Source organism: Nomascus leucogenys, chromosome 7b (genome assembly GCF_006542625.1).
Source record: "Nomascus leucogenys isolate Asia chromosome 7b, Asia_NLE_v1, whole genome shotgun sequence".
NCBI lineage: Eukaryota > Metazoa > Chordata > Mammalia > Primates > Hylobatidae > Nomascus > Nomascus leucogenys.
Window position 1 is genome coordinate 109958244 of NC_044387.1, and position 25897 is coordinate 109984140.

The 25897-nt window shown below is 44.0% G+C and overlaps 1 long non-coding RNA gene across 1 annotated transcript in view; it reads right to left on the reverse strand.

The window, feature by feature from the left end:
* Positions 1-217: 217 nt before the first annotated feature.
* Positions 218-25897, reverse strand: part of LOC115836104 — an 87396-nt gene continuing 61716 nt past the window's right edge. Inside the window, exon 3 of the long non-coding RNA XR_004031110.1 lies at positions 218-1564. This is a non-coding gene — a long non-coding RNA (uncharacterized LOC115836104). The remainder of the gene's footprint in view (positions 1565-25897) is intronic.

The following is a 25897-nucleotide window of genomic DNA, read 5'->3' on the forward strand; positions in this document are numbered from 1 at the left end:
GACTCCTACTTTTTTTACATAATGTGCTTTTTCTGTGTCATTAATTATTTGGAGACATGGAGAATGGAACTATATTCCAGGAGTCCAGAGAGTGAGGAATGATGGTGATCTGGACTCTGGTTGTGGGAGCAGAAATGAAAGTAAATGAAGAAACGTGAGAAATATTTAGAGATAAGATTGACAGAACACAGTGATGGACCTGATATGTATTTTGAAATAACTTTACGTGTTTTGTTTCCACATATGTAAAGGTCTCATAATTTTATCATAAATCACGCACAAAGAACGCAAGGGCAACAATATCTTCAATGGAGATACATGCAAATTTCTTACAAAGTCAGAGTTTTAAATTGTGAATTCATGTGCCAGCATACTTACTTAAAGGGTATGAAGAATCATGTTATGGGTATTATATTTTCTAATAATTTTACTCAACACTCTGAATGTGCATAGTCTATCCTAAAGATCAGATAGAGATGACGGGATCTGAAATGATACAGGAGAAAAAGTCTTGGCTCTTAACCAGAGACTTCTAAGGCATATTTCTGTCTTCACTACGTAACAGTGACATAACAGTGAAGTCTATTAAAAATCCAAAACTGAAGCAAATTCACCTTTTTATACTGCTTCAATAATTGTGTTTTGAGGGTCTTTGCTACATACTTGAAATATATTTTCAAAGCTATCTGACTGATTTATGAAGAAACACACATGTGTTTTGTGCTTCACAAAAGCACATTTGGATATTATTAAACAGAAAAGATAAAATATTACATAGGTCTGAAGAATTAATTTTAAAATGTTTCTTTAAGATAAACAGTGTATCAACTATATCTTAAATGTCATCGCTTTGGATGACCAACTAAGCAGATTTACAGACAACCGCATGGCTAAACAGGAATTATTTTGGTCTCTTTGTCATAAACGATTATGTCCAAAGACAGCAGCAGCATCTCCATCGACCCTGCAGTGGGAAATCTGCCCTGTCACCAGAGGAATCTCCACTGGCAACAAGGGAAAGAATATACTTCACACTATGCATAATTCCTCAAAAATTTTCTCATTTTGAGATTGGCTCAAAAACAATCTGCTAAATAAAATTCTAGCAATCACAGGTAAGAAAGAAGGAACTGTCAGTATTCCATCCTTCAGGCTGTAATTCAGGGATGCTGTACAAGTCACACACTGTTCTTATCAGAAATCTGCTTTCTTAGCTTTTCTTTACACATTCCAACCTATCTTCACATACACTGAGATTTCTGTGGGGAAGTGAGCACTCTAACACATAATTATTGGTTGCTATTTTATGACTTGCCAGGTCTATGGCATTCAGAATTAAATCATGTAGGTATGCATGCTGTGTGTCTTACCTGGCCAAGGCCCAAGGCAGCCAGCCCTGTGTCCCTGGGAATGGCCCCTCTGCTGACTGGCATTTGTCTGCAGGATTGATGCAGCCACCCCAAGACCTTCTGAATTCTCAAGTTTCCTTGAAGAACTGCAGGGAACTTCGCGTCTTTGGTTACTGAAACTGGAAGATGCAGCAAACTCTTCCCAGGACAAATAGCTGGAATAGAAAGGCAACCATGAAACTCACTGGCAACACTGTCTCCCCATGTGAAAGTCATTGGAGGTCAAGCTCCAGTAAACCCATCCAATAAACCTATTTCATGGAGGATTCGTTCACTCATTCCATAAATATTTCCTGAGGGTCTACTTTGTGCCAAGCACTATTCCTCACATCAGGACAGAATAGCCAACAAAAGAGGCAAAAACACCTTCGCTCGGAGCCTACATTTCACATTTTGGAAGGCTTCTTGGGCCAAAAGAACCCAGAGAGAAGGGCTCCATCCCTTCTGCAGCACCAGAGAAGACCCTGCTGCACTCTACAATGGACGGGTCCAGGAAAGAAAATTTGAGGTCCTGGTTACAAATGATAACAACAAAGACTACAGCAACTGAGATGTTCTGTTCCTTCTGCAAAGCTGAATTTCTCTAGTCGTAGTAAACATAAAGCTGTACTTTTCTTAGAAAAGCCAAGGGGAAATCAGAGGATGATTAATCGGAACCCTTGGAGTGCCCGAAGTGTAAGCCATCTGATATTCGGCTTATGCTTCACTGTCTGTTTCTTAAGAGGAGTTACCTTGTGTTCATTACCTTAGAGAAAAGAAAGACAGACAGAAAAAGGAAACTGTCACAGATGCTGGGAAAGTAAGTACTGGTATTAGTAACAGAAAACCGCAGTAACGTGAGGAGTCACTCTCAGAAAGACTTTAAATCCTCTCTCACTCTCCAGCACATGGGAGGCCTAGGGATCTTTAGAGAAATCAGGGAGAAGGATAGATAATACAGCACCATGACTCTCCCAGGAAGACAAGATAGACGTGGGAGGCAGGGGCCCTATCTTTCAGCAGTTTCTACTCATTTGTAAGAAAACAAGGCTTGCTTTCTTAAAGAACAAATCCTGTATCCACCATCTGAATTATTCTTGGCATCTGATAAGGGATGGAGACTACAGAGGCAAATTTGAAAGAAGAAATATTTTATTTTACAAGCTTGATTTGAATATAAGCCTTAAATTTATGTTGACTAAATCCAAGAATAAGGTTATACAACCAAAACATAGCAAGGGGCAGGGGAAGTTTTGAGTTTTTTTCCTAATTACAAACTCTACTAGGAGACTAATAATGAGGAAAGCTTTCTCATAGAGCTGAATCCTGCAAAACCTAGTGATAAAGAAACAAGAAAGTAAGAATTGCAGTTTATTTCCATTCTCTTTTTCTTTCGTTATTTTATCTTAACCTATAATATATATGATTTTGCTTGTTCTAAAAGTGAGCTCACTAAAAGTGAGCCTTCCTTTTGTGACAATTGTAGCCCAGATATATCTATTAGGAAATTTTTTATATGAATGCAGTGTCTATATTTATATAATATTCATTTTTGTAGTCTGTAGATCTGAATGGGTGATTAAATTAATTTTATAAACGGCTCACTTGAAATAACAAAGAGACCATTCCTTAATATATAAGCACAAAAATTAAAATCAATTTGCAATCTTGATCAACAATATCAATAGTCACAAACAAGGCTGATTAAGAAAGCAACGTGAACATTCTATAACTTGATCACAACCTATAATGAGTGTTGTCCGGAGGAGAGACTTTTAGCAATTCACAAGGCCCTGTGTGCCTAACAGTTAATTCCTGCTTACCCAGAGTGTACAGATTCATTCTCAGGCACAACATATAAAATGCTGGGAAATACCCTGATTTTTGGCTGTGCTGCAGAACTGCAATTGAGCCATGAGGAAGACAGCCTCAGAGGAGAAATAGGAGAGCACAGCTTTCCCATGAGGGACAGCCTCAGAGGAGAAATAGGAGGGCACAGCTTACCCATGAGGAAGACACAGCCTCAGAGAGAATAGGAGGCACAGCTCCAGAGGAGAACATAGAGAAATAGGAGGGCACAGCTTTCCCATGAGGAGGACACAGCCTCAGAGCAGATATAGGAGGGCACAGCTTTCCCATGAGGAAGACACAGCCTCAGAGGAGAAATAGGAGAGCGCAGCTTTCCCATGAGGAAGACACAGCCTCAGAGGAGACATAGGAGAGCGCAGCTTTCCCATGAGGAGGACACAGCCTCAGAGGAGAATAGGAGGGCACAGCTTTCCCATGGCAAATGGCTCAAGAAGACCTGGACTCTGCTGTGAAGAAGGAAATCATCCCAAAAGTCCAGAGCAAGAGTCCTCCCAAATTCTTTATCAGCTCATCCTAAGAGCTCACTGGATGGCTTCTGTGGGGGGTCATCAATCCTTCTCCTCACTTGGGAGCTCTAGTCCACAAGTGTCCAGTTTCACACACAGCTGCAAGACCCTCCATTCTAGGGCCACACTCCAGGATGCAGTCTTCACAGATTATTTGATCAAATGGATCAAGAGTAGAGGGTCTGTCCCTGAATAATAAAACATAGGGAGGAAATAAGACACATGGAACGGAATTCTCTCATTGGGTTGAGAATATATATACCCAATAATTCTTTTTTTATTCCTTTGTAGGGGAAGAAAGGTTTCTTTTCCTTACCCATCACTAGGATTATGGCCCATGCCCCTGTAACAAAGCACAGATTAACGAGAGAAAAGCATACACATTTATTTAAAAAGCTTTATGTGGCACAGGAGTCTTCATAAGAAAATGACCCAAAGAAACAGGAAACCTTGTGTATCATAGTGCTTAGTTAGGTTGGATGAACCGTGGACACCAGGGACTGGTACAATTGGGCAGAGTGAGTATGCTCTCATGGAGATAAACTGGGGGAACTTAGCAAGGCCTGTGTGTTCAAATTCTTCTCTGTGTCCCTCTGTCTTCGGAGATAAGGATGTTTCTTTCTTCCGGGTATAAGGACTGTTCCTCTCAAATGAGGTCTTATGATCTGCTCCTGGGGGGACAGAGAGTGACCTGCCTGCTTCTGCTTCTTCTCAAATGCCGCTTGAGTTATCTCAGCTGATGCCCTTCCTGGGAGGCAAAGCCATCTTTGAGTATTTCAAGATTCCAAAATAGACTCCGTTCCTTGGATTTACCAAAAGCACCAGTCTAAAGGGCCTGTCAGGAAGTTCACCAGAAAGAGAAACCTATTTCCCTGTAAGGGAAGTGGCTGGATGGTCTCGCCCCAGATTCTCTGATGTGGACCTCACCTGGGATGCAACCCTGGTACAGCTCCTCTGTCTCAGTCATTAGAAGTAAGTTAAATGAAAATGGTCTTCTGATACAGTCATTGCTTAATTGCAATTTCAACTAATTATACCCCTCAGAATCTCCTTGAATTCTATTCAATAACTAAATGTCTACTAAGTACCTATAATTGTGCTTTCAAGAGTAAAAACTGAGGCCTAGCACGGTGGCTCACACCGTAATCCCGGCACTCTGGGAGGCCAAGGCGGGTGGGTCACTTGAGGTCAGGAGTTTCAGACCATCCTGACCAACATGGCAAAACCCAGTCTCTCCTAAAATTACAAAAATTAGCCAGGCATGGCGGTGCATGCCTGCAGTCCCAGCTACTCAGGAGGCTGAGGTAGGAGAATCACTTGAATCCAGGAGGCAGAGGTTGCAGTGAGCCAAGATCACACTATTGCACTCCAGCCTGGGTGACAGAGTGAGACTCTGTCTCATTAAAGAAAAAAAAAAAAAGAAAAAGAAAAACAGTAGCAAGGGAATAATATGCAATATTATTCTTTCTACAGCTTCATATGCGTTGCATTTACCCATGTTCTTATGTTTTTCATGAGAATTATATAGTGTGCAATGTGTATTTTCAACAGTGAGACTAAAAACTGCTCATGTCTCTTTCTTCTTTGGCCTTAAAAATTATTTTTTATGCTAACTTAATCATCTACATTATTACTCTGTGCTAACTAACATAAATAAATTAGTACACTATTCTCATTTACCCAACTTTTTAATACCATTCCTACTAACAGTTCCAAATATAAACTGTATTTATCATCAGTTAGTTCTAAAGAGTTTAGGTGCTCCCCCAATGTGCTCCTACAGCACCCCGAACTTCCTGTGTACGAGCTTTGATGATCCTGTATAGAAATGAGAAACTCCTGCATTTCCACTTGTCTGCTAACCCCAGCATAACACATCTGCAGAGTAGGGAGTGTGTATCTTACTCATCCTTGCAGTCGCAGTCACTGGGACCCCAGCATAACACGTCTGCAGTGTAGGGAGTGTGTATCTTACTCATCCTTGCAGTCGCAGTGCCTGGGATAGGTGCTCAGTTGCTGAATGGCCACGGCCCGTGTGTTCTTTCTGTAGTGTGTGTCTCATTCAGAGGCTTAGCTGCTGACACAGGCTGAAATTCGACACAAACTTCTTTCCCACCAGTCTGTTTCAAAGGAGCTCAACCACGCCCCAACACACTTTGACCCTTTTCAGTATCGATTTTCAACTGCTGTTTTCTACTCCTTGAAAGCATAACAACTAAAAGAACTTTCCTTTTTCAGTGAATTCTGAAACATAATTACCTTACCAGTCACGCCAGGTGAATCTCATTAAGCTCTTTTGATTAAGGTAATGCTAATTCATAAAAGAAATTACCGTAACTTCTGACTTTAACAAACAGGAAAGATCAGGGACTTGTCTAATTCAACTCGCAAAATTGAGCCACGTTTCTTTTACCGTGAGCATGGTGAAAGGGATTCAACTGACTAAATAAAAGAAAACAAAAGGTAAGGTTAAGTAATAGCATATTACATTTGGGAAGGAGGGAGAGTTTCCAATGCTATAACAGACGGATTACTTTTGAACTTATTTTCCCCGTCTTTATTACTGACTTTGAAGAGGAGTAAATTGCATATATTTTTTTTCTTTTTTTGAGACAGTCTAACTCTGTCGCCTAGGCTGGAGTGCAGTGGCACGATCTCAGCTCACTGTAGCCTCCGCCTCCTGGGTTCAAGGGATTTTCCTGCCTCAGCCTCCTGAGTAGCTGGGACTACAGGTATGCACCACCACACCCGGCTGATTTTTGTATTTTCAGTAGAGACAGTGTGTCACCATCTTGGCCAGGCTGGTCTCAAACTCCTGGCCTCAAGTGATCCACCTGTCTCAGCCTCCCAAAGCGCTGAGATTACAGGGGAAGCTGAGATAGCAAATTTGATAAGGCTTTTGGAGCTGATGTTGGATTCTGCAGGAGTAATGTCATAAGGGGTGCCCACATAGAAGGAGCCCCTTTACTCACAGCATTTATCATGACCTGGGTAACAGGCCTATTCAGCTGGGGAATATCCCAGTCGTCATAAAGTCAGCCCCTCATGGCTCACATACAAAGCATATCGGCTGGGTCATCTGGGGTGCTCTGACATACAAAGCATATCAGCTGGGTCATCTGGGGTGCTCCGACATACAGAGCATATCAGCTGGGTCATCTGGGGTACTCTGCTTGGCATTTATAGGTGGAGTTGGACAGTCCACTTATCATGGAAAACAGACCTTCCCATGGCTTTTCTCTAGTCCACTCTGCTGGCTGTTCCTGCAGGAATAACCTCCTGTGTGTCTGGATCACATATACCCATCTGTGGTTGTTCAACAGTGAGTGTGGGTCCTGCACCAGCCCAAACAACTCTTCCACTCTGCAGCATTTAAAACCAGAGACGCTGCTCCTAAATTAGTCACTCTCAATCTGTTTTAGTAAAGGTTCCTTGAGAAGTTGATGATATCAATGTTCAAAATGGAGCAGTTCCTTCACAGGACACCCTCTGGTTTCAATAGTAGTTGGTTTTTCCCTTCTCCCACATTCACTGCCTTCTTGGTGAACACAGTTCTGAAGGTTTTTTCTGGTGCCCAGGCTTAATGTTCCCCTTTCTGTGTGGCTTTGAGGCTAGTGGCCTGAGTTGAGACAGACCCACATCTGAGTTTAGTCCAGCCTCAAGGCCTGACACAGCACCCTCTTTAACTTTCATTTTAGCCATTATAGATAACAACAACCAAGGGACTGAATCTTTTGCTTTTTTCTTGTTAGTTTGCATTTCCTTATGCATCCAGTGAACTAATTCCTGGGAGGTTGGATCCATCTCTAAATTCAGCTGATAACTTTTACCTTTAGTAACTGATCTCAGCATAGCTGCAGCTTCGTACCATGGGTGACTGCCTGGCCACCTGGGAATCGAAGATTCTTCATCCTCCCACCCTTTAATCCTTTCTCTTTTCAAAGCACATGCTTCCATCAGTCAGGGCCATTCAAGCAAATCCCACTTCACTGACAATTATGTAGGGAAAAACTCTCTCAAACCTCGTTATTTTTCCTCTACTCTCACACCACAAAAATCATCAGCACAGAAGAAGACTTCTTTGACCAAATGTATGGGGGTCTTTTCCCCATGCATCAAGCAGCAGACACGAGTTGGCTGTCCTCGAATTCAGTTCTGACACAGTCTACCCTGAGATAGCATCAGGTCCCATAGGCTGGGGGCTCAGTACCCAAGATTCTCCGTAGACTCCCAGACACGAGTTGCAAGTCTGGGCCTCCAGAATGTCTGACTGACTGGCTTCAAGGTGAAGTTCCCATGATCCCCTCATTGAGCTTGATTAATTTGCTGCAGCAGCTCATAGAACTCAGAGAAACACTTATGTTTGCCAGCTTCTCCTAAAAGATGCTACAACAGATACAGGTGAAGAGACACATAAGGCAAGGTATGGGGGATGTGGCATGGCACTTCCTCACCTCCCTGGACATTACCCTCCTCTATGAACCTCCACGTGTTCAGCTAACCGGAAGCTTTGGTGCCATTTTCAAAGGCCATGGGCTCACTTTGTATCTGTGTCACATTCTGGTAATTCTAGCAATATTTCAAAATGTATTATTATACTTGTTATGGTGCTCCATGATCAGTGACCTTTGACATTACTGCTATGTTCTGGGGCACCATGAGCTGCATCCATGTACGATGTCATACTTAATTGATACATAATGTATGGACTCTGACTGCCTCACCAACCGGCTGTTGTCCCATCTCTCTTCCTCTCCTTGGGCCTCCCTATTTTCTGAGACTCAACAATATGAAAATTAGGCCAATTAATAATCCTACAAGCCAAATAATAATCCTACAATGGCCTATAACTGTTCATGTAAAAGGAAGAGTCTCATGCATTCCTCACTTAAAATCTAACGCTAGAAATGATGAAGCTTAGTGAGGAAGGTATGTCAAAAGATGAGACGGGATGAAAGCTAGGCCTCTTGGATAAAACAGCCAAATTGTGAATGCAAAGGCAAAGTTCTTGAAGGACGTTAATCCAGTGAGCACACCATGCTGAGAAAGTGAAACAGCATTATTGTTGGTATGGAGAGTTTAATGGTCTGGATAGAAGGCCCAACCAGCCAGAACATTCCTTTATGCCAAATCCTCATTCAGAGGAAGGCCGTGACTCTCTTCAGTTCCACAAAGGCTGAGAGAAGTGTGGACTCTGCGGAAGAAAAGTTTGAAGCTAGCAGAGGTTGGTTCATGAGGTTTAAGGAAAGAAGCCCTCTTCATAGCATAACAGTGCACGGTGAAGCAGGAAGTGTGATGGAGAAGCTGCAGCAAGTTACCCAGAAGATCTAGCTCAGATCACTGATGAAGGTAGCCACACTACACAATAGATTTTCAGTGTAGATGAAACAGCCTTCTCTACTGGAGGTACATGTCATCTAGGAGTTTCAGGGTTAGAGAGAAGAAGTCAATGCCTGGCTTCAAAATTTCAAAGGACAGGCTGAGTCTCATGATGGGTTAATGCATCTGGTGACTTTAAGTTAAAGCCAGTGTGCCCTTACCATTCTGAAAATTCCAGGGCCCTTAAAACTTATGCTAAACCTACTCTGCCTATGCTCTACAAATGGAACAACAAAGCCTGAATGACAGCACGTCTATTTACACTATGGTTTACTCAATATTTTAAGCTCACTGTTGATACCTACTGCTGAGAGAAAAAGTTTTCTTTCAAAATAGTAGTACTCCATGACACCTAAGAGCTCTGATGGAGATATACAAGGAAATCAACTTTGTTTCCATGCCTACTAATACAAGATCATTCTGAAGCTCAGGGATGAAGGAGTAATTTCAACTTCCAAGTCTTATTCCTTAAGAAATACATTTCATAGTGTTATCACTGTCATATAATTCCTCTGATGGATTTGGGCAAAGTAAACTAAAAACCTTATGGAAGGGATTCACCATTCTAGATGCCGTTGAGAACATTCATGATTCATGGGAGGGGGCAAAATATCAACATTAACAGGAGTTTGTAAGAAGTTGATTAAAATTGTCATGGATAACTTTAAGGAATTCAAGACTTCAGTGGAAGAAATAACTGAAGATGTGTAGAAAGAGCAAGAGCAAAAGAACTAGAATTAGAAGTGGAGCCTGGAGATGTGACTGAATTGCTGCCTCTCATGATCAAACTTGATGAAATGAGGACTTGCTTTTTATGGATGAGCAAACAAAATTGTTTTATTGTTTTTGGTGTTTTTTTGGGGGGATGAAATCTCCTCCTGGTGAAGATACTATGAACGTTATTGAAACAACAATCAAGGATTTGGAATACTCAATAAACTTAGTTGATAAAGAAGCAGCAGGCTTTGAGAGGATGGACTCTAATTTTGAAAGAAGTTTTACTGTGGGTAAAATGCTATCAAACAGCATCACATGCCACAGAGAAATTTTTCATGAAAGGAAGGGTCAATGGATATGGCAAACTTCACTGTCATCTTATTTTAAGAAGCTGCTGGCCAGGCGCTGTGTCTCATGCCTGTAATTCCACAACTTTAGGAGGCTGAGGCCGGTGGATCACCTGAGGTCAGCAGTTTGAGACCAACCTGGCCGACATGGTGAAACCCCATCTGTACTAAAAATACAAAAATTAGCCAGGCATGGTGTTGGGTGCCTATAATCCCAGCTACTTGGGAGGCTGAGGCAAGAGAAATCACTTGAACCTGAGAGACAGATGTTTCAGTGAGCTGAGATCCTGCCACTGCACTCCAGCCTGGGAAACAGACTGAGACTCCATCTCAAAAAAAAAAAGAAAAAAGAAATTGCCACAGGCACTCCAACCTTCAATACCCACTACCCTGATCTGTTGGCAGCAATCAACGTAGAGGCGGAATCTGCATCATCAAAAAGATTACAACTTGCTGAAGGCTCAGATGATCATTAGCATTTTTATTGATAAATTATTTTAAATTAAGGCATGTACATTGGTATTTTTAGACATATTGAAATTGTACTCTTAATAGACTACAATATAGTGTTAACATGACTTTCATGCATTGCAAAACCAAAAAATTTGTGTGACTGACTTTATTGCAATGTTTGCTTTATTTCAGTGGTCTGGAACTGAACTCACAATATTTCCAAGGTGTGCCTGTAAATAGGAGAGAGATACAGTGAGTTATTAATGGTCAAGAAACCAAGAAATCTGATGATAGTAAACTAGCCTCAAGACTGAGGAAAAACTTTCCAGAAGAATTTGGGCCCGTTATTGTCCTCATTCATGCATGCAATACTAACCTGCATGCCTACTTATGCCAAGAACTATTTTAAGAGATAGAGATGCAGCAATGAACAAAACAGTCTCTGCTCTCATGGAGCTTGCATAGGGCAGAGTGGGAGCAACCAGTGAAGAAATTTGAGAGTGTGTACACAATATAGGTCAGATGGTAAGAAGTGCTTTAAAGAAGAATAAAGTAAAATAAGAGAATAGTGAGAAGATGCCATTTTAAGTGAAATGGTCAGAAAAGACTCTTCTTATGACGGAGTAATAATTAATAATTAAGCAAAGGCCTGGATAAGAGAGGAAGTAAGCCATGCTGATTCCTGATGAGAAAGCACTCCAGACAAAGGGGACCACACATGCAAAGGCCCTGAGGCAGAAGCACATCTGCCTGGTGTCTTTGAAGACTGCAATAATAGAGGGGAGACTGATTGGACTAGAGATAGAGAAGTGTCAGGGGACAAGATGGTTTAAGACATTCCTAGCCATGGAAGGTTTTAAGCAGATTAAAACATTATTTGCCTTACACTTTAAAAAGACTTACTCTGGATCACCTGAGATCAGGAGTTCGAGACCAGCCTGGCCAACATGGCAAAACCCATCTCTATTGAAAATACAAAAATTAGCCAGGCTTTGTGATGCAAGCCTGTAGTCCCAGCTACTTGGGAGGCTGAGGCAGGAGAATTGCTTGAATCCAGGAGATAGATGTTGTAGTGAGCCGAGATTGCACCACTGCACTCCAGCCTGGGCAACAGAGGAGACTCTGTCTCAAAAAAAAAAAAATGAAGACTTACTCTGGTTGCTCAGTGAAGAACAAAGTGCAGGGAGAAAGAGAAAGTGGGAGAGGAGTTAGGAGGCTATTTTGATAATCCATGAAAGCAATGACGTAAAGTGAAGCAGGGTGTACACAGTGGGTGTGGCAAGGGAAGCTCAGATTCTGAATACAGTTCAACAGTGTATGCTGATATGAGGTGTAAGAAACAAAGAGGGGTCAGGGCAAGTTTTCTGGCCTAATGGCTGGTACACCAGAGGTGCTATTTACTGAGACAGAGAAGACTGAGAAGTTTTGGGCCCAGGGGTTGAAGGTGGAGGATCAAGAATTCCCTTATGGATGTGTGATAGTTGAGTTGTCTATTAGTCTTCCAAGTGGTGATAATTGGCAGATAATTAGATGTGAGTCTAAATTTTAGAGGAGAAGTAGGAGCTGGAAATGTGCATTCATGGACTGTGCACACATACATGGAATTTAATGCCATTCGGCTTCATGAGATCACAGAGGCATGAGTGCACCTAGAAAAACGGTTGAGAACTGAGACCCGGGATACTCCCTTGTGAAAAGGTAAATGTTCCTTTTACATTTTGAATTTATAGAAGTAATGACACAGTAGCCAGTTGCTGAAACTCTACTCAGTTCAGAGTAAAGCAAAATTCCTATTTGATCGTATCACTGAATGCCATTTAAAATTCAGAATACTTGCAGAGACCCCAAATATCTTAATAAAGATGAAAGCCTAAGTTCAGATTGGTGGCCTAGACTCTGCCTTCCCTCATCATCTATTTAAAAATAAGAGTAATGATAATAATGAGAAGAAAATATCTATGGGTCACTAGGTATGTTGAAATACACTCAAAGCTAGATTCATTTCTTTCCTAAACTATCAGTCTATAAAATAGTTTTATTAGAAAGGCACAGTCACCCTCAAGCCAATAGCAGCTTATAAATATGGGGCAGGGAGCCTGGTGTGGGGAGGCTGAGAAATAATTGAGAGAACCAGTAGATATGAAGCTAACAAATAACACTGTCAACCAAAATTAGCCAGATAAGCCAGAGGCTGCACAAGTGGCAGGTCAAGACAGACAGAAGCCAGGAGTGAGAGGCAGAAGGTCCAAAGTGCAAAACACACTCAAGCACCAGTCAATCCATGGGAGCTTACAGCGGGAGGGGCAGCTGAAGAAAGGAGCATCCAGATAGAGGGGAAGGGATAGAGGTGTGAACAGGAGGCAGGAGGGCACAAGCTATTTGATATGTTTGGAGAGTGAGGTGCTTTTTTGAGGCTGAGAAAATAACTGGAAGCCAGAATCTGGAGGACTGGGTAGACCATGTTAAACAGCAAGCACTTGATTCTCTACGTGTTGGAGGCCAGTGCAGGGCTTCTAAGCAAGGCAGTGACATGATCACATCACATTTTAGGAAGGGTATAAATCAGGCATGGCCACAGGCAGGAAGACCTGAGGGATCTCTTACAGTCAGGGATAAGAGTCTAAACGACAAGGTGGCCATGAACATTTAAAGAAAGAAGACTGAAGAGACTTTAGAAGGCAGGCTCCATGGGACCTGAGTGAAGGGGTTTGGGAGACTCACAGCTTTCTGCTGTGAAGTCAAGGATATCACAAACTATCAGAATAAAAGAAACAGTCCTAACGCTGGGGGTAGGTGGATGAACGCAGTTCCATTTTGAACAGGAGGAGAAAATTCAGGTAATTCATTTTGATTGACCAAGCAAAATAATTTGAAGCTGAACATTATAGAAGCAACAATTCTTAAGATGTTGCGGTATAGGAAACAGGCCCAAGAAAGCACAGTGTTTCCTGTTTCTCTTCTGATTCAATAAATAATAAGAATATTTTCTGTTAAGGTTTTTGATGACCTGTTGTTTTAATTAATCAAAAGGAGACAAGATAAATTTGAACTTAAAAGCATAAGAAAATCAGTTGTCTTTTTAGAAAAGGTGAGTCAGCATGGGTAGGAAGAATCAACATTGTGAAAATGGCCATACTGTCCAAGGTAATTTATAGATTCAATGCCATCCCCATCAAGCTACCAATGACTTTCTTCACAGAATTGGAAAAAACTACTTTAAAGTTCATATGGAACCAAAAAAGAGCCCGCATTGCCAAGTCAATCCTAAGCCAAAAGAACAAAGCTGGAGGCATCATGCTACCTGACTTCAAACTATACTACAAGGCTACAGTAACCAAAACAGCATGGTACTGGTACCACAACAGAGACATAGACCAATGGAACAGAACAGAGCCCTCAGAAATGATGCCACATATCTACAACCATCTGATCTTTGACGAACCTGACAAAAACAAGCAATGGGGAAAGGATTCCCTATTTAATAAACGGTGCTGGGAAAACTGGCTAACCATATGTAGAAAGCTGAAACTGGATCCCTTCCTTACACCTTATATAAAAATTAATTCAAGATAGATTAAAGACTTACATGTTAGACCTAAAACCATAAAAACCCTAGAAGAAAACCTAGGCAATACCAATCAGGACATAGGCATGGGCAAGGACTTCATGTCTAAAACACCAAAAGAAATGGCAACAAAAGCCAGAATTGACAAATGGGATCTAATTAAACTAAAGAGCTTCTGCACAGCAAAATAAACCACCAGCAGAGTGAAAAGGCAAACTACAGAATGGGAGAAAATTTTTGCAACCTACTCATCTGACAAAGGGCTAATATCCACAATCTACAATGAACTCAAACAAATTTACAAGAAAAAAATAAACAACCCCATCAAAAAGTGGGCAAAGGATATGAACAGGCACTTCTCAAAAGAAGACATTTATGCAGCCAAAAAACATATGAAAAAATGCTCATCATCACAGCCATCAGAGAAATGCAAATCAAAACCACAATGAGATACCATCTCATACCAGTTAGAATGGCCATCATTAAAAAGCCAAGAAACAACAGATGCTGGAGAGGATGTGGAGAAATAGGAACACTTTTACACTGTTGATGGGACTGTAAACTAGTTCAACCATTGTGGAAGTCGGTGTGGCTATTCCTCAGGGATCTAGAACTAGAAATACCATTTGACCCAGCCATTCCATTACTGGGTATATACCCAAAGGAATATAAATCATGCTGCTATAAAGACACATGCACTCGTATGTTTATTGCGGTACTATTCACAATAGCAAAGACTTGGAACCAACCCAAATGTCCAACAATGATAGACTGGATTAAGAAAATGTGGCACATGTACACCATGGAATACTATGCAGCCATAAAAAATAATGAGTTCATGTCCTTTGTAGGGACATGGATGAATCTGGAAACTATCATTCTCAGCAAACTATCATTCTCAGCAAACTATCACAAGGACAAAAAACCAAACACCGCATGTTCTCACTCATAGGTGGAAATCGAACAATGAGAACTCATGGACACAGGAAGGGGAACATCACACTCCGGGGACTGTTGTGGGGTGGTGGGAGGGAGGAGGGACAGCATTAGGAGATATACCTAATGCTAAATGATGAGTTAATGGGTGCAGCACACCAACATGGCACATGTATACAAATGTAACAAACCTGCATGTTGTGCACATGTACCCTAAAACTTAAAGTATAATAATAATAATAAAAGAAAATAATAAGACTAAAGTCAAACTGTTCATTAGCATTTATATAATTCAATTTTGTGATTTTCTTAGTATATAATTTACATACATGACATACATGTGGATATTTGGAGGTATATCCACATACATTCACCCATTTATTCTTTTATTTATTAATTTATTTCCTCATTAAAAAAAATACTAAGTGATTACTCCACATCAGGGGTCTAAAGATGTGTAAGGCTTGGGGCCTCTCCTTAAACTCAAAATCCACTGAGGCAAGGGCAAATAAATGACTATAATGTATCCTGAAAAAAAACAAAAGAAAAGAAAAGGAGAGTCAGTATTTCCTACGGTCTTAAATCATCCTTCAAATAATGGGCTATGAGACAAATGAGATCCTACTTATCCAGCCTTTTCCTTGATAGATTACAAACTATACCAAAATCTTACTATATTGCAAAGACACTAAGTCACTCAATTGAGAATCCACAGTATACAAACATATAAATCAAGGGAATTTTAAAAACAGTCATTGTGTTCAAAATGGGAAGATTATTCCAAATTTTTTCTACATATTTTAGAATAATTTCACAGTTTAAAACCCTATACTTTATAAAATCATTATCCAGTATTTAATAAAGCATATCTGTAACAATATCAACATTGGAATTTAACAGTTTACAAAGCACTTTTGATACATCACATTTAAATGAAGGCGGCAACAAGTTCAGTACATTCATGCAGATTAGAAAACAGTAGTTTTTGAAGATTGCATTTGTTCATGTAAGTCAGAAGTTTTGAACTATTTACTACCCCTGCTATAGGTTTAAGTCTAAGAATTGCTATTCATTATGATTTGGTCTTTAAATAAATCACGAAGGTAGAGGGTAGAGCACACCCCTTCAATGCACTGAGGTGCCGTAAGGCTCCAACGCCAGAGGCGGCGGGTTGAAATTTAGTTCAATCACGCATTGGTTATGAGAACTCTGACAAGCTTCAGCTCTAAAGTAAGCGGGGAAACACAAAGAAACTCTGTGAAAAATACTAAAACACACACACACACACACACACACATACACACACTCACTCACCCCTCTCTTTTTAGCCTGGCATAGAATACGTAAGTGTACTAACAAGCAACCTCCAAAGAGCAAATGAAACAGAAAATTCAAACGAGTGCCTGGTAGGAGTTCTAACTTCAACAAAGTGCCTCTCATATCTGCCTCATAAACCCGTACTCACTTTTCACAACTAACTCAAATAGCACCTACTCAGTGACACCTTTCCTGTTCTGCCCACCAGATATACCTGCAGACCGAGTGTATCCTCTTGCTGAGAACACAGGGCACCTTATACAGGGGGCTCTATGCTTTGACACCAGATATACCTGCGGACCGAGTGTATCCTCTCGCCCAGAACACAGGGCACCTTATACAAGGGGCTCTATCTACAGGGGGCTCTATGCTTTGACAGGAACTGTGGACCTATGGGAAGCGGTTTTTCAATTCATGTTTGTGGCTCTCATTCCAATTGTCCTGCCTCAGGCACCCAGCAGGCGGTAATAAACGCTGGTTGAACACTAAAACCCTGGAATGCTACATCATTGTTCTAAAGGATAGTCATTTTTTAAAACATTTTGGAAGTTCTTTTGAAACTGACTTTTTAGATTATGAAAATATCTCAGTGATAGGTTTCGGTTTTCCAAGTTAGACCTTATTTTATTTTAGAAACTGTCAAAAGTTATACAAAAGTAAGTATGTATCTCTGTGCATTTTGTTTTCTCTCCTCCCTTAATGCTAAGGAAAGGTTTCTTCTCTTTTCTAGGCCAAATGCTCCACAAACGAATGTGTTAACGAATGAAGAAATTAATAAATAACATGAATGGGAGCTCAAACTGCATAAAAGTATATTTACTCAAAAATGAGAGGTGACGATTGCTAACATGTCATAACCAGACTCTGTCCTGACCTCGGCAAGCCACAACTTTGACAATAAAGAGGAAAGAGGATCAAGTCTCTAAATACCGCAGGTGCACTAAGACCTTCCCACGTGCCTGAAGAAGATACACTTGCAGAGGAGAAATGATGATGCAGAGGCCTGCTCCAAGATGCAGGAGGAAGTTTAATTGCCTGTGAATTTGACTGGGACGGAAGGGATGAAATGAGGTTTGAAAGGAAATAGAGATTGTTAAACACCTGGCTAGGCGATAACTGTCATCCTTCTCTAATATCTGTCCCTGTAACTAGGCGATAACTGCCATCCTTCTCTAATATCTGCCCCTGTGACTAGGTGATAACTGCCGTCCTTCTCTAATATCTGCCCCTGTGACTAGGTGATAACTGCCATCCTTCTGTCTGCCCCTGTGACTAGGCAATAACTGCCCTCCTTCTCTTCTATCTGCCCCTACCTTGGGCCCCAAATGACTCAGCACTAAAGTGCCTTGAGCAGGCTCCAGCCCAAAAGTGGCCTCCATGGGCACCACTTCCCGCTCTGCTGCCCTGCCCCACTTTCCTCCTCTGCCTTCCCAGATGGATGACAGATGTCATTTCCTGGTTCCCTAACACTCAAGTCTAGCCCCTCAGTTTCTAGGAAGCATCAAGCTTCACTGTGTGTCTAGCCTCTCAGGAGTCAGACCTCAGAAGTACAGCTTGGTGGAAATTCATAGGCAGGGAAGAAAGAAAGAAGGAAAGAAGACCCTGAGCTGGATTCATACACATCATCACAATTCATCCACACCACAGTCCTGTAAGGTATGTGCCATTGTACTCAGAAAACTGAGGCTCAAAGAGATTGAGCAACTTATCTAAGACCTCACAGGCCCTGAGAGCAGAGCCTGGATTTCAAACACCTGGGAGACTCTGAAATCCATGTTAGCTCTTCTATACGTGAGCCCAAAACGCAGCTGTACACCAGCAAGACTGACTTCCTCTTGCGGTTTATCACTAGCTCTGAATACCAGAATCCTCAAGATGCTTTATAAGCAACAGTAGCATCACGGGAATAAGTTGACAAGTTCCCAGCATTACTGCTTTAGATGCACTTGAACTTTTTCTCCATGTATAGAGTCAAGAATAAGGAAAAAGGATCTAAAGGAGAAGGAGAGAAATAAAACGGGACTGAGACTTGTACTTCTTGACCAGAACAGATAATGTTGGGATTTTCCTTACTTTTTTTCCAGACAAATCCAATAAAGATGTCTGTTTCTGTTACCTAAAACTAACTTTGAAAAGTTTGCTCCCTCCCACCTTAAGCGGCTTTGTATAGAGCCCACAGTTGAACATTGGTTCCTATGGCAAAGATTCATTTCAAAGTGTTTATAGTATTATTCAAATCACGTTTGATTTCAGCCTTGGCAACCATGGGCAGAATGTCAGCAATGCTCCCCGTATTCACTATTGGACAGAAAACAGTGTGAAACTCTAAGACTTTGGTTATTGGGCCAATGAAACATTTATGCCCTGATCAGATGGAGCAAAGCTTCGGCAGGGTTAGTGAGCCACCTTCCTAGTGTACCAATGAAGCTCTCGCCTGCTGTTTCAGATAAATGACTTTCATTTCACTGTTGGCTTGTGCTTGAGAAGGTTATTCGATTGATTCCAGTTGTTTGCAATGCCTTGAAGGCAAATAATGTTGTAGCATCCACTGTCCTCATAACACACTGTTTCTTTTCTAAGGAAGGTTCTTGTCAAAATACCCTAGATACCAACAGAAAATATTCCACTTCTTATCATATATTAATTTTGCTCTGGAATAAGTAAATATAACTACCAGAATGCTAATGAGGATGTTATACTGTTTATTTGTGTGTTCTAATCTGTAGATAAACAGCAAAGTCTCTTTTAATTCTTTTAATTCTCTGAGATTCTAAGTCTCAGGCCACAGCAGGACAAATATCAAAACATCTATTCTCAATTCGGAGTTGAGATTCCTAATAAGAATTCTATTTTCTCCATAATAATAAAATAGCACCAGGAAAAGTCAACATCTTAAAATACAGATCATTTAAAAGTAGATCTTTCTGCCGTTAACATAAACAAACTGTAAAATCTGAAGTTAAAATTATTCCTTGTACCAGCCTCCTAATTTACCCAGAGTTAACAGAGAAGTTATAGCAGTGCATGAAACTCTGAGGCTTTGATGGGTGTAGATATAGACATCCAAACCTATCATTTCACACTAGTCAGAATACCAGTCATAGAAATCCCACAGGGAAAAATCTGAAGGTATCTGGTCTTATGGATTATAAAATTAAACTTTCTTATCATTGTACCTAAACTGAAATATGCTTCCTATACAAAGAAGGTTTCTTTCAAGAGTTAAGACTGCCTCCCGCCATCCTCCTTAACACACACACACACACACACAGAGAAGAGAGAGAGAGAGAGAGAGAGAGAGAGAGAGAGAGAATTGAGAGCATTAGTCCTTTTCTCCCTTAGACTGATTTTTTCTTACTGTTATTTTCAGCCACTTTGTTAACGGTGGGTTTAAAGGGCGGGATAGCTGTAACACCCATTTCACATACATGTTGCAACATCAGAGATGCTGGTTTTCATTAAAAACACCAGATCTAAATTCCTTCTAAAATATATTTTTAAAAATCAGTACACTTGGCACCTTGGAAATGCTGAAATGTTATCATGAATGCTCGTTGTTATGAGTCAATTGAATATTATCTTCAATATAAACTATAATTTACTGGTCTGATAGCTCTTCCTATCTTACCTGTATATACTCAAAGGGAGCGATTTCTCATGTTTAGCAAATTGTTCTTCAGGTAATTTGTTCTTTAGGTTTTTTGTACAAAAGTACAAAATAATTATCAGAGCAAACTTTCCAGTATTTTTTTTTTGAAGCTATATATTTTGGAGTAAAGTTGGTTTTTTTTTTTGTTTGTTTTTTTTTTTTGCCGTGTCAGGCTTGAGCAGGATAGCAAATATATAAATTGAGCTCTCTAATTATAATCTCAATATATGAATTCTTGCTGATTAAAATACTTTGCACTAGCAAAAACAATTTTCATGTATGTGTTTAGGAGGTAGTTAAGTAACTCTACATAAAATTTTTTTTTTTATTAATTTTTTTTTGCACACAAAAACAATAAACATTTTCTAAAAATACATACAAACAAAAAGATGCGTATCAAACATATTAGGAAGGTTACACATGGGAAGTCGGGGAATAGAAATGGGGGGTGGGAGTTAAAATAAGGTAGAGAGGGACTTTATGTGGATCAGTGATAATAACTCAATCCTCTGTTTGACAAAGAAGAGGGAGAAGGAAGAGGAAGAAAAAGAAAGTGGGATAAAGGATCAGAAAGGGAGGAAAATAGAAAAAATTAGAGTATGACTCCAGGGTAGACCTGTTTTGTTGTCACTGAGTTGGTTGGTTGGTTTGTCTGTTGTATTTTTCATGTTTCGCCAAGTTGGCCAGACTGGTCTTGAACTCCTAGCCCGAAGTGATCAACCCGCCTCGCCCCCAGAGTGCCGGGACCACAGGTGTGAGCCACCACGTCCAGCCCCCACATTGCTTCTGGCCTCCATGGTAGACCTCCCAGACGGAGCGGCCGGGCAGAGGCGCTCCTCACTTCTTCCCAGACACGGGGCGGCCGGGCAGAGGCGCTCCTCACTTCCCAGACGGGGCGGCCAGGCAGAGACGCTCCTCACTTCTTCCCAGACAATAGGTGGCCGGGCAGAGGCGCCCCTCACTTCCCAGACAATGGGTGGCCGGGCAGAGGCGCTCCTCACTTCCCAGACGATGGGTGGCCGGGCAGAGGCGTTCCTCACTTCCCAGACGGGGCGGCCGGGCAGAGGCGCTCCTCACTTCCCAGATGGGGCGGCCGGGCCGAGGCGCTCCTCACTTCCCAGATGGGGCGGCCGGGCCGAGGCGCTCCTCACTTCCCAGACGGGGCGGCTGGGCAGAGGCGCTCCTCACTTCTTCCCGGACGGGGCGGCCGGGCAGAGGCACTCCTCACTTCTTCCCGGACAGGGCGGCCAGGCAGAGGCGCTCCTCACTTCCCAGAAGGGGCGGCCGGGCAGAGGCGCTCCTCACTTCTTCCCGGACACGGCGGCCGGGCAGAGGCGCTCCTCACCTCCCAGACGATAGGTGGCCGGCAGAGGCGCTCCTCACTTCCCAGACGGTGGGTGGCCGGGCAGAGGCGCTCCTCACTTCCCAGACGGTGGGTGGCCGGGCAGAGGCGCTCCTCACTTCCCAGATGGTGGGTGGCCGGGCAGAGGCGCTCCTCACTTCCCAGACGGTGGGTGGCCGGGCAGAGGCGCTCCTCACTTCCCAGACGGTGGGTGGCCGGGCAGAGGCGCTCCTCACTTCCCAGACGGGACGGCCGTGCAGAGGCGCTCCTCACTTCCCAGACGGTGGGTGGCCGGGCAGAGGCGCTCCTCACTTCCCAGATGGGGCGGCCGGGCAGAGGCGCTCCTCACTTCCCAGACGGGGCGGCCGGGCAGAGGCGCTCCTCACTTCTTCCCGGATGGGGCGGCCAGGCAGAGGTGCTCCTCACTTCTTCCCAGACGGGGCGGCCGGGCAGAGGCGCTCCTCACTTCCCAGATGGTGGGTGGCCGGGCAGAGGCGCTCCTCACTTTCCCGGACGGGGCGGCCGGGCAGAGGCGCTCCTCACTTCTTCCCGGATGGGGCGGCCGGGCAGAGGCGCTCCTCACTTCTTCCCGGACGGGGCGGCCGGGCAGAGGCGCTCCTCACCTCCCAGACGATAGGTGGCCGGGCAGAGGCGCTCCTCACTTCCCAGACGGGGTGGCCGGGCAGAGGCGCTTCTCACTTCCCAGATGGTGGGTGGCCGGGCAGAGGCGCTCCTCACTTCCCTGACGGGGCGGCCGGGCAGAGGCGCTCCTCACTTCCCAGACGGTGGGTGGCCGGGCAGAGGTGCTCCTCACTTCCCAGACGGTGGGTGGCCGGGCAGAGGCGCTCCTCACTTCCCAGACGGGGCAGCCGGGCAGAGGTGCTCCTCACTTCCCAGACGATGGGTGGCCGGCAGAGGCGCTCCTCACTTCCCAGACGATGGGTGGCCGGGCAGAGGCTCTCCTCACTTCCCAGACGGGGCGGCCGGGCAGAGGCGCTCCTCACTTCCCAGACGGTGGGTGGCCGGGCAGAGGCACTCCTCACTTCTTCCCGGACGGGGCGGCCGGGCAGAGGCGCTCCTCACTTCTTCCCGGACGGGGCGGCCGGGCAGAGGCGCTCCTCACTTCCCAGATGGGGCGGCTGGGCAGAGGCGCTCCTCACTTCCCAGACGGGGCGGCCGGGCAGAGGCACTCCTCACTTCTTCCCGGACGGGGCGGCCGGGCAGAGGCGCTCCTCACTTCTTCCCGGACGGGGCGGCCGGGCAGAGGCGCTCCTCACTTCCTCCCGGACGGGGCGGCCGGGCAGAGGCGCTCCTCACTTCCTCCCGGACGGGGCGGCCGGGCAGAGGCGTTCCTCACTTCCTCCCGGACGGGGCGGCCGGGCAGAGGCGCTCCTCACCTCCCAGAAGATAGGTGGCCAGGCAGAGGCGCTCCTCACTTCCCAGACGGGGCGGCCGGGCAGAGGCGCTCCTCACTTCCCAGACGATGGGTGGCCGGGCAGAGGCGCTCCTCACTTCCCAGGCGGGGCGGCCGGGCAGAGGCGCTCCTCACTTCCCAGACGGGGCGGCCGGGCAGAGGCGCTCCTCACTTCCCAGACGGGGCGGCCGGGCAGAGGCGCTCCTCACTTCCCAGATGGTGGGTGGCCGGGCAGAGGCGCTCCTCACTTCCCAGATGATAGGTGGCCGGGCAGAGGCGCTCCTCACTTCCCAGACGGGACGGCCGGGCAGAGGCGCTCCTCACTTCCCAGACGATGGGTGGCCGGGCAGAGGTGCTCCTCACTTCCCAGACGGGGTGGCCGGGCAGAGGCGCTCCTCACTTCCCAGACGGGGCGGCCGGGCAGAGGCGCTCCTCACTTCTTCCCGGATGGGGCAGCCGGGCAGAGGCGCTCCTCACTTCCCAGACGGGGCGGCCGGGCAGAGGCACTCCTCACTTCTTCCCGGACGGGGCGGCCGGGCAGAGGCGCTCCTCACTTCTTCCCGGATGGGGCGGCCGGGCAGAGGCGCTCCCCACCTCCCAGACGGGGCGGTGGCCGGGCAGGGGCTCGGGAGGCTGAGGCGGGCAGAGCACTCGGCGTCAGGAGCTGGTGAGCAGCGTGGCCAACATGGCGACCGCGCGCCTGCAGCCAAAGGAGAAAAAGCAGGCAGCGGTGGCGCGCGGCGGCAGTCCCAGGCAGTCCGCGGCGTGGGCAGCAGCGAGCTGAGTAGATTGCAGCCTGGGCCACAGAGGGAAAGAAAAGAAAGAAAGGAAGGAAGGAAGGAAGGAAGGGAGGGAGGGAGGGAGGAAGGAAGGAAGGAAGCCTCTACATAAAATTAAGTGCGCTTTCCCCTCCTTTCTTCAGTGACTAGAAAACTTCCATACTTTTAAAATAATCAAATAATAATTTTAGAGAGCAACAGCCCTCAACTCTTTGCTGGTGCTTATCACACTGCCTTTCTTCACTCCATTCTTAGCTCTGCTAGTTTCTTCTTGTCTGTAATGATAATAAGGGAATGTGGGTGGGTCAGCACTTCTGTGTAGGTCCCCTTTCCAAATTTGCCTTCCAAAAAGCCAACCAAATAAGCAACTAAAAAATAGTGCAACAAAACACAAATAGCATTCCAACAGCAAGTGATGCATTCACCTGAGATTAAGTGATTTTAGGTGTTCGGTAACAAATTGCTGCTTTGCTGTCATAGTAGAAAGGCAACAAATTCTTCAAAGAAACCAAGAAGGTTACAACACTGACAAAGTCTCTCATTACCTTCCTCCTCTTATGTCTTTTTTCTCCACATTGTCTGTTGCATATCTACTATAGAAGGCTGCAAAACATACCACAGAGAGGATGGCTTGAAGGCAATTGATGTTTGTAAATAAATCCACAACAGGATCCAAGCTAAAGAGGTGAACACAACAGCCGGGTGGGACAATTCTCAGCATTTGCAAACATAGGTAAATTCTAGCCTATATTACATTAAAAACAATGTCAGTGCATTTTTTTCACGTTAAAGTTTTTTTCAAAACTAAAGTGTGTTCCTTGCTGTGCTGACCACAAAGGAGTTTTAAGAGTTTCGAAAGTCTGGCAAAAATAGAAAAAAAAAAAAAAAAGCTGTAGCGACATTGAACCACTCAATGTAAGCATTGGGCATGCACAAATTTTCAAAACAAAGGAAGGAAATCATCCCTCTCTACAACGTGGTTAGGCTGATCTTTAAGAAATAAAATGTAAGAAATCAGAAAAACAAATGTTTGGCACCTGCATATCCAATATCTGGCACTGTGCAGAGTAGAAGAGTGAAAGAAATAACGAAGAACAAAGTGGTTACTTTGCTTCAGGAGTTCATGATCTATAGTTAGAAACCAATATAAACATTTTGAGTATATTTCAAAGAAAGAGCAAAAGCAGGCCGGGAGTGGTGGCTTGCACCTGTAGTAATAATGCTTTGGGAGGCCGAGGTGGGAAGATTGCTTGAGCTCATGAGTTTGATACCAGCCTGAGAAATATAGTAAAACCTCATCTCTATAAAAAAAAAGTTAATTTAAAAAAGGCAGAGCAAAAACAAATATGAAAGAAAACATTAGAAATCAGAGCTTGGGCAAAGAGTTCAATGTGAGCAAAGCAGCTCCACCCTGGGGGGCCTCTGGAGCATCCCGGCTTCCTGTAGACGCCCCACCACATGGCCCTTTCCCGTCACTGGGAATCGTCTTCTGTATCATGCCAGGATTTTTCCCCAAACTTCTCAACCTAATTTATTCAGCCAAAACATATATATTTCTTGAATCCTTACTAAGAGCAAGGCACTGTTCTACATAATAAAAATATGGCTATGATATAAAACAAAAATATTTACCCTCATGCAAATTACATTCCAGTGAGAAAAGACAGATCATTAATAAAATGAATATGTAAAATATATAATATGCCAGAAGGTAATAAGTGGCACAGAGAAAAATTAAGCGTGGAAGGGAGCTCAGGAATGCTGGGAGTGGGTAGATGTGAAGGTAGTTAGAATGCTCAAGGAGGGAGTAATAGGCAGAAGAATGGCCTTTCTACATGTCCATATCCCTATATGGCAAAAAGGACTTGTGGATGTGATGAAGTTATGGATCATGAGATGAGGAGATTATTCTGGATTACCCAGGTTGGCCCAATGTCATCACAAGAGTACTTGAAAGCAAAAGAGGGAGGCAGGAGAGTCCGAGGCAAGAGGCGTGACAGCTAGGGTCAGAATGATGTGATTGCTGCCTGGAAGGGGGCTAGGGGCCAAGGGATGCAGGCTTCCTCTCAGAGCTGGAGAAGGTAAGAAAGTGTTCTCTATCCCCTAGAGAGAGTGTGTGTTCTCTTAGCCTGCTAGAGGTGTGCTAATTTATTCCAGCAGTCATAGAAAACTTATATAGAAGGTCTCACTGAGAAGATAACATTTGAACAAAGATTCCAAGGAGGTGAGGGCACCA